This window comes from Podarcis melisellensis (genome assembly GCF_964234715.1).
Source record: "Podarcis melisellensis genome assembly, chromosome: 7".
In the NCBI taxonomy this organism is placed as follows: Eukaryota; Metazoa; Chordata; class Lepidosauria; order Squamata; family Lacertidae; genus Podarcis; species Podarcis melisellensis.
Window position 1 is genome coordinate 67,029,788 of NC_138539.1, and position 17,044 is coordinate 67,046,831.

Consider the following 17,044-nt stretch of genomic DNA (forward strand, 5'->3'; position numbering starts at 1 on the left):
GCTTTTAGGATGGCCACAGGCTTTACGTTTGCAGACGGTTGGCATTTTTGCACACGCAGAAACACACGTACACAACATAAAATTGCCCTGGGCAACTGTGAGCAACACCTTGTGCGTCTGACGAAGTGAACTCTGGCCCCTGGAAGCTTATTACGCTACAATAAACATGTTCTTAAAAATTAAACAGATGCCATATGAACTGTTTGACGGTGGAACTGCCTGCCACAAGACTTCTTGGACTCTCTCTCCTTCCATGATCCATCTGAGATTCCTGCATTGCAGGGGGGTTGGACTAGATGACCCTCGGTGTCCCCTCAGACTCCACAATGCCGCGACTTGTTTGAGATGCTTCCTCCGCCTCTGTCCCTGGCAGAAGCCGGGGAAAGCTTGAGTTGGATGGGCGGGAAATGGTTCGTTGGTGGGGTTTTTTGGGAAACGGGGAGGGAAGGTGAGAGAGAGAGGTGCGGGAGGGGGGGGGATGTCAGGAAAGGGGCGGGACGCGAAGGGAGGGGGCGGATCCTTCCCGTCCCGCCTCCAGTTTCTTGTACATTCAAGGCTCTCTCCGGCAAGCATCCCCCTCCCTCCCTCGCCTCCTCCGTCTTCAATTTGCTGCCGACGGCGGATCAGGCAAGATTTCAGAGGCTGCAGGCTGCATGAATGGGTAGGAGCTCTGCGGAGCTATGCAAAACGCGTGCTTGCTTTTAAAACCATTATATATAGATATATATTTATATCTGAAAAACCAGCCTTCAAAGTCATATCCTGCCTCAGCTCCAGCTGGCTTGCTAGCGGGGGGTTTGCATTTGGACAAAAAAAGGGGGGGGGATTGGCCGGGGGTGGCGGCGGCAGAGATAAGCGCACACTATACATATCTCGGACATCTATGCAGAAAAGGTCCAGCGAGCGTCGACTTTCCTCTTCCCTCCCCCAGCTTTAACCTTTTAGCCTTCCCATCCAAACTGTTGAATGCAGAGTCTGATTTGAAAGGAGGAATTGTCATGCAAGAGGGGTGTGTGTTTTTGTGGAGGAGAGTTGTTTTGTAATTTCCAAGAAAAGCAACAGAAAAGGGTGCGGGGAAATATACATATATATATTTAAAAAAGTCTGCTTCCTCCTCCTCAGGTTTTCTGCATATCAGGGCTTGCAGAAGCAACTCATGACCCAAACCTAGCCTTGTCTACTCGGAAGTAGGGGCTCACTCAGGTAAGCGGGGCGTGGGGTTGCAGCCTTACCTGGGAGTAAGCCCTACTCAGCAGGGCTTATCCCTTGAAGAGGCATGCATAGAGGGTTACTCCGCTCATAGGCATATTGGGGGGGGGTTTCCTGGGGATTGGGGGGGGGGCGCTGGGCACGTGCATTGGGGTTTGAGTGCTGGCAAGTTGCTTGTGTGTGAAGAGAAGGGTTTTGGTGCGATGCAATATGTCCTTAGATGCCTTCTCTGGAGCAGTGGCCAAATCTGCGAACCAGCAAGCCTCTACTCTCCATCCACCCTGCTCACTCTCTAGAAACAGTTAAGGAAGCATATATATATATGAAATCACTCCCTAATTTGAATGCAAAAAAAGAAATGCAAGCGAGCTAGCTTGTAAGCCACCCAGCTGCATCTTGGGGGGGGGGGTGGGATGGTTGTGGCTGTGTTATGTTTTCTTTTTGTACCTCCCAGCATGGATTCTCTCCCCCCCCCCAACACCTCTCAGAGGAGGGGCCAGCACAAGAAGAGACAGATGTTTGGTTTTGTGTGTGTGTGTGTGTCCCTTTCTTTTTTCCATTTGGCCAGATTCTGCCTGACAGGGGTGAAGCTGTAAGGGCAAGGCGAAAGAGCAAGAGCTTAGGGTATATGAAGCATTGCGGTTCGGGTTTTTTTTGGGAGGGTGTTTGTTTTCGTTTTAAAGAAAGAGACAGAAAAGGGGTTGTGTGTTATCCTTGGGAGTGGGGGGTAAAAGGCTTTTGTGCCTTGTGCCGTTCTGAAAACCCACGCGCCCTTTTCGCCTTTTATTTTATTATTTTAAAAGGGGGGGGGGAGAGCTGGTGGTGGTGAGTTGGGTTGCTAGGGAGTAGAGGTGATGGTGACAGAACAGTCTGATTATGCAAGTTGATCAACGGCAGTATTTATATATAGCTTCATCCAGGCAGGCAACTATATTCTGTCCACATCAAGTCTAATCTGTAATAGCTACAGGCTGTCTGTTTCTCTTGCTGGCGAGGGGGGGGGTCGCCCGAAGGGGTAGGCTGCTTCCCGAAAGAGCGATGGAGAAGATTTCAACTTGCTTGCTCGTTAAATAGAGATCCGGCAAACATGCAATGGAATATTCTCCCGTCAGTCCCGTTTCGTGACTCTTCCTCCCCCCTGCCCCCCCCCGCCCCTTTTGGTCCTCCGTCTCTCAATAGATGTGCAAATCCAGGCTGAAAAAGGGACACTTTGGTTTTTTAATTTGTTGTTGTTGCTGCTGCTGCCTGCCTGCTGCTGCTGCTGCTGTTGTCTAACCCTGGCTTCCTGTAATTCACTGCAGGCAGAACAAAGCTCTGTCACAACTGTGCTTCCTGGCTGTCGCCTCCGCCTGTAAGCAGCTGAACAGTTCGCCTCCTTGATATCATCATGCAGAAAAGGATGAGCGAGACGCAATGAGAGATTCAGGTAATGCCGCCGAAAATACGTTCTGTATCTGTTGCTGCGTTAATGCTGCTATCTCTGGAGCAACGCCATGCGCCGAGATCTTGTTGAACTCTGTGTCTGTGGTTGCATCACCGCTGATTTTTAACTGAGCAATGCTGAGCCCTACAGTCCATTAACACATACCGTAAAACGAAGCTGGAGTAGAGACTGGTCTCTCTTCCTCTTAAAATGCCTCTCAAAGGAGGCAAACGTTCAGCAGTCTGATTGTCTGCTTTCCTTCCCCCCTGAAGCTCTTTTGCTTTGACAATGGCAAAGAAATGAAGGCAACTTGAAATCTCTCTTCCTTGCCCATCTATTTATGGAAACAAAATTCTGGTTTTGTTAAAATCGGGGAGGCGGGGTGGAGAGAGGATATACTTTGTCTCATTAGGAAAGGTTGCTGAGAGAAAGCAAACCGGATTTTAAAAGGTAAACGGATGACTCTCGCTGTGGTGTTTTGTTCCAACAGGCAATTTCACCGAAGTGACTTTCTTTGGAAACAATTCAATCTTTTGCTGGAATAGGCTTGGAAATTGGTAAAAAATTTGAATGCAGCAAAGTTGGGGTGGGGGAATGCAAGGGGTGTGTTTGGCCAATATGTGGTAAAGGAAACACAACAAAGAAAGCTGAGCTTTTATTTGTTAATTAAGCTGTCAAGCCTTTGAATTCACAAACGCCTTTCATTATTGTCTTGGCAAATTATTTATGATTTGTTATTTCTCTTTGTCCTTCCTCAAACCTATGGTTCCAGGTTTGAAGAATCTTGCTCATGCCTTTTGAATTATCCCCTTGGCATGATTCTATAACATACATATTTTTAAATCTGCAGGCTTCACTGTGTATACAGGTCTTCTGCAACCTTTGTACCCAGGTTGAGGTCACAGTCCCCTCCAAGGGATTATCACCAGATCTCCTCTCGCTGGTTTTCTTCAAGTACCATTCTTGTCATTGTGCTTCTGCACTCACTGAGTCTTGTATTGGTATTTATTTTTTTTAATTACTGCTCTTTGTTAGGAACTTTTTGTGGGGAGAATTGAGGAGCATTGCAACATTTTTATTAAAATAAATAAATGTACCATTAATAAGATTGCAACCAGAACCTGGATCTATGCGAAACAAGCAAATAAGAAGGAGGGGGGGGGGGACACACCAAATCCACCCTCCCCCACTCCTCTTGTGCTCCTTTCCCACCTTGTGCCTTCATTTGCAATAAAATTAAAGAACTCGGGGGAGAGCTTAGCTAAGTGGATAATTCGTAACAGCTGCCGCTTTTCCAAGGTGACATTTCTACAGCTGTCAAGGAAAGCAGAGAGAGAGAGAGAGAGAAAACTTTGGGCGCAGTCTGTAATGCGCTGCTCCTACATAATCAGCATTTCAATAACCACGACTTGCATGGGACCTGTTCTTAGTGGATAATATGGTCCAGACAGGAATGCGTTCAGGGGGAAATATGGAGGTAGTTCGTGCAATGACCTCTCTGAAAACCAGTAGCCTTGTGCTCTGGGAATGTCTTGTCTGTCCCAAACTTGGTGTGACTGTTCACATCTCAGTGGCAACAATCTCAAATGGATTTTGTGAATGTCTGAAAGCAGTCTTATTTTCCTATTTCCGCCCTGGTTATCACTAGTGAATCCTGACAAGCTCATCCGGGCGACTGGCAGCATTTCCTGGTGTGTCTCTGGGTTCTCTGAATAGTCACGAGGTCTGTGGAGAGTTCACTAAATTGTAAAAACTCACATAATGCAGAGATGTAACCCCGTACTGAAAAGGGTTGCTTTTCACAGTCCATGACGTGATTTCCATTAACTTTAATGGGATTAAAGGTCATCAAAGCACACAATGCAGCAACCTAGCTGAAGCTAACGCAGTTCTGGATCTGGTCAATGCCTGGATGGGACACCACCTGGGAGCTTTGTGCATGAGCTTGCTAGAAGAAAGGTGCAAGAGAAATATTAGAGTAAGAGCTTCTGTGGCTTAGTGTGAGTGCATAAGTTGTAGTCTGCGTTTGCATGTGATGCTAAGCCATAGATGAGCCGCAGCAGAGGTGGTTTTAGGGTGGTGCAACCAGGGCAGCCATACTGTAGGGGGCGCCACAACAACTTTGTAGAACGGAACTTGAGAGGTGGTATGTGCCAAATTGTAGTGTCTCACAGGGCGCCGCCAAAATTTGAGAGCCCAAAGTCTGCCACCGACCACAGTGAACCTTTGGCTCACACTCCTCCTCCTCCTCTTGAGGAGCTTTCATTTGAACTACAGTTGAACGCTATGTCCGTCGTGGTTGATCTTCCAGTTCGCTGAAACAAGCCAGCCGTTTTAAACTTTGGCTTGAAGCTGGCTTGTTTCAGTGAGCCATTCTTATCTGGGTTTGCATGTCACAGCAAGCTGTGGTTAATCTGAGGGAGAGATCTTCTGAACTCCCTCTCTGGAGGTCCAGTGGAGTGGCCAAGGGCAGGAAAGACCTACAACCCTATGGCTCGCTGTTAGAGAGCCTCATAATACTAAACTGTGGCTTACTGTGGTACACCGGGAATGTGCTGATGCTCAGAGAGGAGTTGGCAGCCTCCCCGGTCTGTACTTCTGCTGTGGTTGGATTATATCATAAGCCAAATCTTGATGGTGGCGTGAGAGTGAAAAAGACCAGATAGCAGACGTAGTGGCTGTGAGCTCAATGGAATTGTGGCAACCCCTTATTTGGCTTACTGTAATGTGCAACCAAGGCCTAAGTGTAAATGAGGCCATAGCCTGTTTTCTAACTTTGTACTAACTTGATTTCAACATTTTTAGACTCCTGTGGCTTAACTGTCCCCCAGATGTGAGAAACTTTGCTTGCACAACTTGCAGGTTTTGAGCGAGGACGGAAGTCACTTGAGCACATACATAATTTCTGTTTCAGTCCTGTTTCATCACCTGTCTAAAACTTGAAATGTATGCTGGGCTGTGTTGTCCAAACCACATGCCTTGGTTGTGTGTGTAGGCAATTGGAACTGTTTGTTATGGGGCTGAAAATGTTTGTTATGGGGTTGGAGCTGTTTGTTATGTGGCAAACACAGGTTTCCCAACTTTGGGTTTGCCTCGTGATGCCAATGCAGGGCAGGGAATTTTTTCAGGAGAGGATTAGCAGGTGGGAAGGAGTTATTGTGCTTCCACCCTACTTCTCCTCTGCAAGTTCCCCCTTGGGTCAGTTTACTCTTTTGCCTCCCTCCCTGTCTGTGTGTCTCTGCACAACTTGCTGATCTGGGTGTGCTTTTTGACTGGAAAAAGAGGCAAGGCTTGAGCAGCGATACCAGCAGCCACCTCTGGGGCTGACAGTTCTGCTCTCTATATTGAGTATGACAGAATGGTCCATTCACCCACAAAAAGGAAGTTGAACCATTCAGTCCAACAGAAGCTGATGGGAAGCAGGCAACACAACAGCGGTGAACCATTCGAAAACGCTGTGGGCTTTGGGCTTCCAGAAACTTCTATTTCTTGTGTTGTGCTAGGAGTTCTCTTGTAGGGTACGCTAGCACAGAGTTTTGGAATTACATATACAGATACTTGTGCCTTCTCTCCCTTTCACTCTGTCCCCAAATTTGTGAGCAGTGTTTACACTAGATGTTGCAAAGAAATGATGTGGTCGTGTACAATGGAGACATGCAACAACTTGGAAAAATTCCAGGGAGTAGTCTTGGCAAATTTGGTGACTCCACATGGCTGCTCAGTTTCTGAAACATACCATACTTCAGAGTTCCTGTTAGCTCGGAGTATTTGCTCTTACGGGTAAAAGTCTACCTCAGGTTGTGGCAAGTAGCTGAGTTGGGAGATTTTTGTCTCTCTCTTTTTCATGCATGCAAATCCTACAGTCTGCAAAACCTCTGTGGCTGGTTTTGATCCCAGACTGCTCGGCTAACAGGAGCCCTTTTGCACTGTCTATCAAAGGAAATGTCATGAAGTGAAATGCATGTAAACCTCCGACTGAAAAGCTCCGACTTCTTAAACTAATTATGTAGAAAGAGATTTTAAAAGATGAGTGATGTTTTCCAAGTATTAGTTACTGTGACTCTGCTGCAGAGCTGACCTCTTTCAAATAATCTCTCACGGTGTAGAGCTTGGTACATACCGCACTAATCCTCTGGGGTAACAATTGTACCCTGTACAAGTAGACAGACTGACATTTTATACAGTCTTAAGATGGAAAGTGTTGGGGAACGAGCAAAGTTGAAACGGGGAAAATATTTCACAGTAGCCAAAGCCTTCCGACTAATTTGGAGTCGCTGCCTCACTAGAGTACCTTAAAGTATGGTGTGTTTTTTTTAAAAAATGCCAGCGAGGCAGAGAGGTGGAAGTGAGGGCAAAGAGGAAGGAAACTGTGATGAGATGGAGGACTGCTTTTCAAAGGCACAGTTGAGAAGTTGCAGAACAAATTTGGAGGAAGTGCAGAACAATTTCTCCCAGACTTTGCAGGCAACAGGAGTTACTTCTTGCAAAGTGGGAGAAACGAGAGTGGGTACTTTTGCTTTTGCTATGTATGGTGATTATACTGTTTTCTTAATCACTTTTTGTTTGCTGCTAGATGAGCGCCTCACGACTGGACCTAATGGTCAGGGGTCCCTTTGCCTTTTTATAAAGGTGGGATATAGGTAAACCCTAAGTGAAAATGTTGTGTTTGTTTGAAGACCATTACCTGTAGAGGATTCTTCTGCAGATGAGGCTGGACTGGTTTATTTATTTTTTAAAAGCAAGGCAATTTAAACCATTAATTTAGGCTTCAATCCTATGCATATTGGGGGTGGTTGAATTAATTTTGGACTTAAACTGAGTAAACCTTCACGGAATGGGCTGCAATATCACAACTGAGTTTTGAAGTGTGATTTGTGTTTGTGTAAAAACGATCCGTGGAGAAAACTTTGTTTCAGGTTTAACATCTGCATAACTCTCTTGAACAAGTTTGCATAAAAAAACCTTTTAATTTGAACTAGTTTGTTGTTTTTTAAAAAAGACTATTTTTTAAAAATCAGTTTTAAAACTTTATTATTATACTTAATGCTTTTGAAGTTTTTAAGCTTCAAAATGTGATTGATTTTTATCCATCTATGAAACACAAGCTGTGGTTCATATTTTGAATGGTTGGAATGTCCTCTTGTCGAACCTCAGAGCTGTTCCTACCCATAATAACTTATTATGCTGTTCTTGAATAACAGCAGCAGGCCACTTCAAGGAAGGTTCTCTTCAAACGTTGACTCATCCTGAAAGTAAAAATTAATTGCAAGGTACAAAAGTTGCCTCCGTGAAGAAAGAACATTTGCAAGTGATAGCTCAGGGGGCGATAGCTTAGTTATTTCTCGGTCACAATTTTCACAGCAAGCTCTTTTCTTTTTACATCAGGTTAAGTGCAAATCATATTTCCGATGTACAGGCTGTGAGTGCTGCTTATTATGTAGCCGAAAGGGCACACTACTTATACACAAGAGAGATGTACAGACTGGCTTAGGGAAGCCTAAGTTTGCAGAACTACCCAAAAAACCAAAACAAAAAACCCCCACCCTTTTGGGGAAAACCCCAAGGGGGAGATCCAAAAAACAGGGGCTTGAGTGTATTCAGCGACTGTAGAATATTGGAAGCGGGCAGGGGGCAGAATGGATTGGAGTGTACTGGAGTAGGGCATAGGGAGGACTTTGGCTCCTACACCTTTAATAGTTGTGTAGTAGAGGTACAACATGACAAGCTATTCCTGCTGAAGTTCCTCTTAATGGTGCAGGATGCTTGTTCTTTATTCTATGTCTGCCCTAGGAAGGCATGGCTGGCTGAAGCACAGAACAGCAGGCCTGCACAGCTGCAATGTTAAAAATTTCGGGAGCACAGAAGATTAATGTTGACCAACGCAATGTTTTGGGCGGCAGTGACCACTTGGAAGTTTGCCCTTCCAGTTTTTCGTGTTTGTGGTCTCCCGTTGCTCAGGGGCCCTTTCTGGGAACAGAACCTAAATGTTGTGACAGAGTGGAGGGATGCTGCATACAAACTCTAAAATTATATAAGGTCATGCCTGCATTTTCAGATTCTGATAAGATGACTTTGCATTCTTAATGCTAAACTGCTGGACTGTGCCAGGCTGACAAGCAGCCACTCTTCCTGGTTGACTATTATGGGTAAGAATTGCCCATAGGCAATCAGGAGGCAATCTTGTAAATTGGGAGAGAGCCGGTCCTTTTTCCCTCCCCTTCCAGAAGGTCAGATTGACACTGATGCATTTGTGGGCAAGTAGGGTAGATAACTCTTTTGTTTAGAGAGTATCTTTATGGGGGGACTATTTTGGGGCTGATCTTAAACATCTTAAACATATACCGCTGTAGGCAGAGACTCATGTGCCTGAATGCTGTCTGCATGTGGAGGAATATATACATATATATATATATATATATATATATATATATATATATATATATATATACCTACACAGAGAAAACAAATTGTATTGGAGAGAACATCCTAGTCTTATCCGTGTAGAGATCACACACACACACACACACACACATATATATAGGGGAGATGTCTATAATCCAGTGGTGTCCAAACTTTTTTCAAAGAGGGCCAGATTTCATGAAGTGAAGGGCCGTGAGGGCTGACCGAAGGGACTACCACAGTTGTTAACCTTTTTTTAGGATTGAAGTTGTTGAGCTTTTCTTATGATTTTACCCCAAAGTTGTTGAGCTTTTTTTTTTTAGGGTTGAGCTTTTTTAAAAAACTTCCACAGGAGCCAGATTAAACTGACCGGCAGGCCGGGTTAGGCCCCAAAACGGACTAATCTGATCATTGAAAACCTTGGTCCTCCAGATATTGCTGGAAAACCTTTGGTCCTCCAGATATTGCTGAACTACAACTCTCATCAGCCAATAAGGAGTTGTAGTTAAGCAACATACGCAATGCTAGAGGTTCCCCAAACCAGATGTGGTACAGTCCAATGTTCTCCATTGAGATTTTTGGCTGAGTAAGCTTTGGAACCTGTGTCTCTACTCTAACCATTATACCACTGCAAGTTTTTGTTTTTTTTAATCTGGATAGTAAGGATGGGTTCTTTGACTGTTCTGCAGTTAATAAATTCTTTCCCACTGAACAGAGCCAGAATATATTCCAGAAATGATACCAGGCATTTTGGTTGGCATTTGGTGAATGTTAGCTTGTTGCTTCTACATTTATGCTTCCAACTTTTAAAGCTACAGTGGTACCTCGGTTTACGAACTTAATCCGTTCCAGAAGTCCGTTCTTAAACCAAAGTTGTTCTTAAACTGAGGTGCGTTTTCCTTAACGAGGCCTCCCGCTGCCAGTGCCCTTCTACCATTCGGCTTCCGTTCACAGACTGAGGTAAAGTTTGCAAACCGGAACACTACATCCAGTTTTGCGAAGTTCTTATATCAAATAGTTCATAAACAGGGCTGTTCTTAAACCGAGGTACCACCGCATTTTTTATTCTTCTGGCTTATGTAGGTGAGAATGCATCTTTCTGTAAGTTAACTGATTTTAAAATTGTTATATGATTTTTATTGTATTATGTAGAACTGTTGTAAAACATATAGATAGATATAGATATAGATAGATAGATATCAGTAAAGATATATAAACACTTTTACAAACAAATACGTAAAATAATATCTAGTGAACCAGATTTGGTCATATGCCACTGGTTGGTGATGGGTACCCTGGAGATTGATAACAAATGGTTTCTTTGGGGGGTTAATATACCTCTGTGCCTTACTTTGCTTGTCCTCCTGGTCATGCTTGGTCTGACAACTATGCACACAAGAGAAGTGAGCATGGGATAAATATGTGTGGAATGGAGGTGGGGAATGCATTTCCACGGATTGGATGGAGCTGCTCAGCTCTCCTGCTTGCTCCCACTGCAGAGGACACACAGGACTCAGCTATACAGCTGCAAACAGAACATTTTAAGTGCGTTGTAAAGCGCATTATACGAATGCGGCACTAGATGGCGATGGTGAGCTATGGCAAATTCCATATATTTTTCAAAATGTTTTTTTTTTAAAAAAAGCATTTTCACAACTTTTTTTTATACGTGTTTAGATTCCAGCATGGAGTGAGCTGATGGTACAGTGTCTAGAAAGAGAGGGAAATGTGGAAGGACTGAAGCAGGGAAAATTAAGGAAAGGATAAGCGAACAGGGATAGAACTCCTGTTTTCTCCAAGCATCCTATTCCAGTCTATGAAATGTCATGTGGGCAGTATCTAGTTTTATACATTGATCATCCCCAAAGCAGTGACAGTGCAGTTCTGCTGACACAGTGGCAATTCCACTTACTGTTTTACCCCCCTCTTGCACATTCCCCAAATCTTATTCAGTGGTTTCTCACCTTCGGAATATTAATATTGATAATATTTTTTAATCTGGCTAGATCTCCCCTGCCTCTTTGGCCAGCTTACAACATGTACAAAAACACAACAAAACATCAAAATATCCTATACAAGCAACAAACAGACCAATAAATCAATAAAAACCAATAACAAAAACAACCAAAATACAAATAACAATAATAACAACAATACTCAAATTAAAATAACCGCCAGTTCCAACTAAACATTTAACCAACACCGACCCGACAAAAACAAACCAGAAGAACCAAAATTGGAATAGTTTAAAACATTTTAGCTAGTTGTCCCAACCCAGCAATGTCCCAGTGGACTTCCAGAAGCCCCTTTTAGCTGTTCAAGGTGAGTCTGAGCCCTGCCCCTAGGTCAGGTGGAAATGGGCCTTGCAGCAGGGAGCAGGTCTTCCTTCCAGCACTCACAGCAGCAGCAATGTCGGCCCCGGCCTCCCAGGAGCCTTTGGAAAGGTGTGTGGGGAGCTGCAAAAGAGAGACAGAGAAAATTCTGTTTTGGGAGCACATGCGCCTTGCGCTAGCAGAATGAGATCTTTGGATACCACCCTAAGTCCTCCATCTCATTCATGCTGCTCAGTCTGCCTTTGGTGACTTGATGCCTCTTCTCAAATTGAAATGGTTGGGATAATGGAAGAGCTCATGGTGAGAACATGAACACCCACCAGATCTCTGTCCCCATCTGCGTGATCTGTGTTGTAATTTTAGTTATAAGGCATTTGCCTTTGGAAATACCACAGCAGAGAAGCTGCCCCGAGAGAACTTAGACCAAGGCAGTCTTGCACATTGTTAGCTATTCAAAGACCATTTTCATATACAAACTGTTAAGACCATTTTGTTAGTCAGGGAGATTTTTACTTATGTATCCGTTGCCTTAACGCTGTCTGTTTTGCAGCGTTGACTTGAGCACTCTCTGGCTCCCCTGAGTCATGGGGTAATTTTTCTGTGCGCAGTTTCCTGCAGAGCTAGAAGGATGAAGGGTAAGCTGAAGTTTTGACTTCTATAACTTTTACATTTAAAAAGGAAACTCAGTTGTGTGTAATATTGGAAGGACGGGCCTGTGTGTCTGGTAAAGGTAAAGGGACCCCTGACTGTTAGGTCCAGTCGTTGCCGACTCTGGGGTTGCGGCACTCATCTCACTCATGTGGCTAGCATGACTAAGCTGCTTCTGTCGTACCAGAGCAGTGCACGGAAAGAAGAAGAAGAAGAAGAGTTTGGATTTGATATCCCGCTTTATCACTACCCAAAGGAGTCTCAAAGCGGCTAACATTCTCCTTTCCCTTCCTCCCCCACAACAAACACTCTGTGAGGTGAATGAGGCTGAGAGACTTCAGAGAAGTGTGACTAGCCCAAGGTCACCCAGCAGCTGCATGTGGAGGAGTGGAGATGCGAACCTGGTTCACCAGATTAACTTTAATGTGCTTTCGAACTGCTAGGTTGGCAGGAGCAGGGACTGAGCAACGGGAACTCACCCCATCACGGGGATTCAAACCGCCGACCTTCTGATCGGCAAGTCCTAGGCTCTGTGGTTTAACCCACAGTGCCACCCGTGTCCCTGTGTGTCTGGTGCAGTATGATAAAAGCTATAGGTGGCAACAACAAGAGACATACCCTCAGTTTAAATTAATGGACCTAAGCCAGTCGTGCCAATGAAATTTCAATGGGTCTACTCTGTGTAGGTCTAACATTGGCTGCAGTTCTCCCTTTCCACCCCCTTGTCTGAATATCTGCATTCTAAGTAGGACCTGGTTTTTCTAATGAGTAATCTGCTGGGTAAATTCTGAACAGCAACTGATTTTTATTTCCAGAAACTGATTGTTATTTCCAGAGAGTCTTGCGTGTTACTGTTCGGTACATACCCCACCAACCCGCCATTAGCAACTAAAACAAGAGAGCAGGTTTCTGTAGCTGTGAATTGGGTAGAGGCTGGCAAATTAGCACAGATGATCCTGTCTGGCAACTCTCCCAAAACCCTTGGCCCGCCAGTTAATTTGCTTTTTAATACCTAACAAATATGTACTGAAAATGAATGCTAGGCCTAGCCAGAACACCTGTAGGCATTTCTGTAGCACAAGGCTAGAAATTTGTGCGGTCTTGAGCTTACTGATAATGAGAAACTGCAGCAGCTGATCAGCTTCAACCTGCAGTAGAGAGAGAATAATTCAACATTTTAAGTAACTGAGTGGAGAAGAAGCCTGAAAAGCAGTAGCCTCGAGAAATAGGTGTTTGCTGGGATGCTTGAAGCCCGAGCCACAGTTTTGTGAAGTCTGATACACTGTGTATGTTTTACTCGTACAGTGGTACCTCAGGTTAAGTACTTAATTCGTTCCGGAGGTCCGTTCTTAACCTGAAACTGTTCTTAACCTGAAGCACCACTTTAGCTAATGGGGCCTCCTGCTCCCGCCAAGCTGCTGGAGCACGATTTCTGTTCTCATCCTGAAGCAAAGTTCTTAACCTGAGGTACTATTTCTGGATTAGCGGAGTCTGTAACCTGAAGCGTCTGTAACCTGAAGCGTATGTAACCCGAGGTACCACTGTACTTCATTATAGGTCAAACACAAGTGTCATAGAATCATGGAATTGTGGAATTGGAAGGGACCCCAAGGGTCATCTAGTCCAACCCCCTGCAATGCAGGAATCTCAACTAAAGCATCCATGACAGATGGCCACCCAACCTCTTGCTTAAAAGCCTCCAAGGAAGGAGAGTCCACAACCTCTCCATTGTTTGTTCCATTGTCAAACAGCTCTTACTGCAAGAAAGTTGTTCCTGATGTTTAGTCGGAAACTCCTTTCTTGTAACTTGAAGCCATTGGTTCAAATCCTTCCCTCCAGAGCAGGAGAAGACAAGCTTGTTCCCCTCTTCCACGCTCCCCTTGAGATCAGGAAGTCAAATACAGCGGTACCTTGGGTTACAGATGCTTCAGGTTACAGACTCCGCTAAACCAGAAAGAGTACGTACCTCGGGTTAAGAACTTTGCTTCAGGATGAGAACAGAAATTGTGACGCGGCGGCAGCGGGAGGCCCCATTAGCTAAAGTAGTGCTTCAGGTTAAGAACAGTTTCAGGTTAAGAACGGATCTCCAGAACGAAATAAGTTCTTAACCCAAGGTAAAAAGGTAAAGGGACCCCTGACCATTAGGTCCAGTCCTGACCGACTCTGGGGTTGCAGCGCGTAGATGGAAAGTTGACTTGTTTCTTTTTTCCTGTCCATAACCCATTTGCCTTGAAGCAGCTTGGAAGGTTGCACTGCTGCAACTTTTTTAAATAAACAACTTAATTTATCTTCTCTGGGTTCCTCTTTTCCAGGCCTTAAAAACATGTTATATTTACTGCACAGCAGTGGAGTGAATACTGCCAGCCAGTTCATAATGCTCAAGCTATTTCATATGTTTGTTTTAGCTTTTGGAGGGTCAGGGCAAGAAGGTCTTTTTAAAAATCCTTTTCTTTGCCATCTTTCAAAGCAGGTCTACACTTTGTGCCCTGTTACTGCTATTATTGACATTCACTGTGGTGTGTGTGTGTATTTTTTAAGTAAAATATGTTTAGAGCCTTAATAGTATACCATTTAATCTGCTATTGCTGGTGTTTTCCTTCCAAGGTCATTAAATTTTTATCAGTTCCTCACTGACAAATTATAAGGAGATTGGCATAATTATAGGGAGATAATCACCTTTCAACCACAGGAAAGATTTCTCATGAAATGCTTGGGAATGCATTTTAAGGAAGGCTTTGAGCTATAGACATGGTCTTGGGGTTAAGGGAGGCTGATTTTTTTCTCTCTGCCCCTCCCTTCTCTTAACAATTTACAGAGATTGTTTTGTAGATCACAGAGCACTGGGAGTTCTTTGGTTTCCTTTTAATCCCAGCCAATTTGCTGCACTACCTATTGTTTTGTTAATAACCGATGTTTGTTTGCTGTTCAAAAACAATACTTGAAAAAGTTTTCTTCTCCAAGAATCCTCGCCTTCCAAGGAACTTAAAGGGTAGAATTTCCTGCCAAAGTTTTTGTCCCTGTTAATCACTTGAGTGATGAAAGAGAGAGAGAAAAAAAAACAAGTGAAAGAATTTTAGATGCACAAGAGACCTTGGAACCATAGAATTGTAGAGTCGGATATTTTGGTCCAGCTCCCTGCAATGCTGGAATATGTAGTTGTCCCATATGGGGAATCGAACCTGCAACCTTGGCATTATAAACACCATTCTCTAACTGACTGAGCTATCCAGTGGTGAGAGAGGAAACCTTCAGATAACAAAAACTTAAGAGCAACTGGATCTAGCTGGCATATACCCACCTTGACCCCAGCCAGCCATGGTATTATCTTTAGCATTTGCATGTAGACAGGACCGCTTCATACGTTACTGCAGCATACATGTTTCTTGTATTTATACTGGTGCCCACATCAAAAACACATGGCGTGGAGATCCACTCCCGAGTGCAACTGGTTTCTTAGCTCGGGCCTAGTACATGGTTGGATACATGACTCTGCTTGGCTGTGTACCTGCCTGCTCAGCAACTTGTTCCCCTCTGAGGATAGTGGGCCAGCACCTAAGATTTTCACTGATTACTTCCTGTGGCGATCACACAGGGTCCCTGGATGTTTCACCGTCTATTGATCCCTGTGCCACCACTTTATTTCTCGCTGCCACCACCTAGGCCCTACCTGGTAAAATACTGAGTCCAGTCAGGGTTAAATTGGAACATAGACTTCTGTTTGTTTATTGCAGTTTAACAAGCGTGTGGTTTCATAAACGGTATCGGTCAATTACAATTATGAGGTGCCTATCCAGACCTATAACTTCCACTACCTGACTCACTCACTCAACCACCTCTCAGTTATTTACTTGTCTTCCTAGCTCCTAACTGTTCCTGACTCAGCTTATTTCTCTACACTAACTCAACCTCCCCACAGACTCTATCCCAATTCACTCCCACTCCAACCAACCACCCAACTCCCAACGAACTCCCCCTTCGCTGGTTTTATAGTCCCTCTGACTCCATCCCCCTGGGTTCTGATTGGGTAACTTGTTTAACTAATTCACCTCCAGCACCCTCATATGTTAACGTCACACTTCCATGTTGCTTTTCTGTGCCTGGAGGGAACACTGGAAGTGAACCTCATACAGATCCTGTATGAAGATCACAGCACACTTAAGCCAAACCATTGTTTAGCATGGAAGTGTGGGCTCTGAGAAAGGCAATCTGATTTGCTCTTCCCCTGTCATTCTGCTGCTTTGCTGAGTTGAGCCATAGCCCAGCTTAGTGTGCTGTCTGAACTGCTACGAGCCTTGGTTTGGGCAACTAAACAAGCCAAACCATGGTTTAGCTCAGCACAGCGGCAGGACAACTGAGGAGATCCCAGCCACTAGGCCTCTCCCACCTTGGAAGCAGGAAGTAGCTGTCAGGGAACTGACATCTAAAGCGCCGCAGGTGCAAAGGCTCCCTGAGGTTGAAAGAGCAGTAGCAGCGGAAGAGGGAACCAGTAGAGGGCGAGCAAGAACTCCAAGGGAAAGTGAGTCGGAGGGATGGCTCAGAGACGCTTCAAGCGAAACCAGTGGGGAGGTCTCAGGACCTCCTATAGGGACACCCACACCTCGACGGAAACTGTCACGCCGAGAGGCCAGACGACGTGTTTCCGTTAAGGAGCTTTTATGTTGGAAACGTTTCCGAAAGCAGCCACTTTCGGATTCTACTAGTGATTGACGCAGCCGTGCTGGAGGGGCTCCGTCACAGGCAGAGGTTTGAAAACCTGATCAAACTCTGAGGGACTTGCATTTTACGCACAAGCAGCTCATCGTCCCATCACAGCAATCCGAAAGTCACCGAAAGCCAGCTTGTGCAGAGAGAAGCATCATGAGCAACCCAGCCGGAACCGGGGGTGCAGGAGCAGCTGGAGGGGGTCCAAGCCTGGAAGAAAGGTACAGAGCGTTGGAGATCCAGTTGGCGCTGCAAACGGCGAGGCTTGAGGAGAGGAGGGCTCAGGATGCAGAAAAGGGAAAGGAGAAAACCACCCCGCTCGCCAGAAAGG

General features: G+C 44.9%; 1 protein-coding gene across 3 annotated transcripts in view; it reads left to right on the forward strand.

Moving 5' to 3' along the window:
• The first annotated feature begins 533 nt into the window (after nucleotides 1-533).
• The window catches only part of RNF152 (ring finger protein 152), a 62,042-nt gene continuing 45,531 nt past the window's right edge, over nucleotides 534-17,044 (forward strand). Inside the window, exons 1-3 of one of the 3 annotated variants that reach the window (XM_081918348.1) lie at nucleotides 1,760-1,833; nucleotides 2,511-2,635; nucleotides 11,915-11,999. The gene's annotated coding sequence lies outside the window, so the exon portion shown is untranslated. Of the gene's footprint in view, nucleotides 662-1,759; nucleotides 1,834-2,510; nucleotides 2,636-11,914; nucleotides 12,000-17,044 lie in introns of those variants that run through there. The other 2 variants (XM_081918347.1, XM_081918346.1) reach the window with 2 other exon arrangements.